A 2,526-nucleotide genomic window follows, 5' to 3' on the forward strand; every position below is an offset into this window, starting at 1 on the left:
AATCGTTCATTCGTTCATTCATTCGATTCCGTGCAGTGGAAGGATGGACACTTAACCACTAGACCGCCAGGGAAGCCCCTAGCCACGTTAGCCCTCATCCATGGTTTTTAGGAATGCTACCATTCATCTGACTGGATGGACTTGAAAGATCCATCGGAGGTTCCAGAACCTGGGTCTCTTGGCAAGGGCGTATCATTTTCCAGATGGAAAGGACTATGCCAACGATGTTCTCAGAATGAATGGAGTGTGCAAAGAGGTAGAAAGAGAGGTTCCCGAACGGCGGTGGGGGGTGGGGGGGAAGGGCCAACCACCTCGTCTCTTCCTCCGCAGCGCTGGGTGGGGCTGGCAGACTCCCTTCTTCTCATGGCACTGATTTGATCTCCACAGCTCAGAAAACACGTGCAAACACTCAGAAGATACCCAAGCACAGTGTCCTTTACCTGGCTCCCAGTCGCTGGCTCTCGGCCTCTATCTGTCTCTGTCTCTGTCACTCGCTCTCTGTCTTTCTCTCTCTCCTTCTCTGGCTCTCCCAGCCCCCCACCCCTGCTCTTCCTCCCACTCTTTCTCTCTTTCCTGCCCCCCTCCTCTCTTTCTCTCTTTCTCTCTCCCTCCCTCCCTCCCTCCCTCCCTCCCTCCCTCTCCCTCCCCCTCCCTCCTCCCTCCTCCCTCCCTCCTCCCTCCTCCCTCCCTCCCCCCCCACCCCCACTCCTCCCTCCCTCCCTCCCTCCTCCCTCCTCCCTCCCTCCCCCCCCCCCCTCTCTCTCTCTCTCTCTCTCTCTCTCTCTCTCTCTCTCTCTCTCGTCTCTCTCCCCCTGCCCGCCTTCCTCCCCTCCCTTTCTCCCTTCCTCTCTTTCTCTCTCCCTCTCCCTCACCCATCCCCACTCCCCCCCCCCATCCCCGGTCGGTCATGTGGCATCCTCATTTTCCACGAGAAGTCAGGAAGCCGGAAGCGATGTTGGACTGATGTTCGCATGCTACGGAATCCCCCTTCCCCGGGGATAGCTGCGCTGCTGAAGGGGATAGCCGCGTTGCCTCTGGCGGGCCGTGGCGGGTGGCGATGGTGTCTTTTCTTCTGTATGGATAGAAATGATTTGAAGAGGAGGCAGGATGGGCCTAGGTCCACTGACTCACACCAAGGCCCTTTGGGAGCTTTTCAGTGAATCGGGACGGAACATTGCTCTCCGTGCGGGGAGGGAACCGGGATGGGGCACCCCGAGATGGACCGCTTTGGCACACACGTGAGTTGGAATTTCAGGCGCTTCGGACGCGACGGGTGGGCTACCGGGACGCTCTGCCGCTCTGCCTCCCCGCCTCTCCCTCCCTCTTCTTCCTGACCTGAAAGGAGGACCAAAATCTTCCTCCTCCAGAAGCTCAAGCTCAAGCTCAAGCTCAAGCTCAGAGCCCGCCGTTTCGTTTCGAGTCAGTGAATTCTGGCTTGGGCTTCTCCTGCGTGTGTGTGTGCGTGTGTGTGTGTGGTGGTGGTGGTGGTGGTGGTGGGGGGGGGGGGCACAGTGCACGCGTCCCCCGGCCGTGGGTTGCTCTCTTCTCGAGCTGTCTCTTGGGGACAGGAACTTCTCAGGCGACAACTCAGAAGGATCGTGGAGGGAACATCGTTTCTCCTCCCTCTCCCACGACTGATCGATGCGGACGTACACACGGGAATCTCGCGCCCCCCTTCCCCGCCCCAACTGAGAGGAGTCACCGGTACGTGGACATCCTTGCGGTCACAGACGCTCTCCGTGGCTCTTCTATGTGGCCGGGCTCCCTGGCCTTCCTTCACCGCCCCCGCCCACCCCCCGATGAAGTTGCATCATCGTTCGTAGTGTCAATGCTGTGAGGAGATAAGCTTTTCGAAATAAAATTCTCCCCGCCTTTCCTTCCCAAGGGCACCGTGAACACCTACCTACCTACTCTCGTGTGCAGTGCTTATGGACCCAGCTGGAGCAGAGGACCCTCTCCGACACACCCACGGACTCACTTGCTCCGAGTCGTCGGGGAGAGGGTGTTTGGTTCTGTGTTTTAAACTGGTGGGCCGATGACACGTCATCTCCTAGGAAGCCACCGGGTTCACCTCACCGGTTCGGGTTCGGTGGCGTGAAGTACATTTACATCCTCCTTAGGTTTGACTCTGAAAGTCTTGGGGCCCTGAGTAGGACGCCCCCAAATGTGCCTCCGTGGCGTACGGATGTTTTGGAATTAGAGTGACAACACCACACCGCGAGAGGGACGCTCTGACTCTCCTTTACTTCTCCCCTCTGAAATCGGGAAGAAAATCTCTCACGTGAAAGGGGAGGGGGGCGGGCGGGAGGTGTAGGGATCACGACGAACTGAACTGAACTGCTTTCGTGTCTCCTGAAATGTTCACGAATCATCTAAGTAGGATTGCTCATGACAAACAGAGGACATAGGTGTGGACGAGATAAGAATGTTTAAGGGGAACTTTCCCCCCAGTGCTTGTTTTCTGTAGGCCGACTTCAAGATTTTCCAGCATCTCTGGTCATCTCTGGGCTTACAGCTTGGCTAAGT

This window comes from Kogia breviceps (assembly GCF_026419965.1).
Source record: "Kogia breviceps isolate mKogBre1 chromosome 20 unlocalized genomic scaffold, mKogBre1 haplotype 1 SUPER_20_unloc_1, whole genome shotgun sequence".
Classification (NCBI taxonomy): Eukaryota; Metazoa; Chordata; class Mammalia; order Artiodactyla; family Physeteridae; genus Kogia; species Kogia breviceps.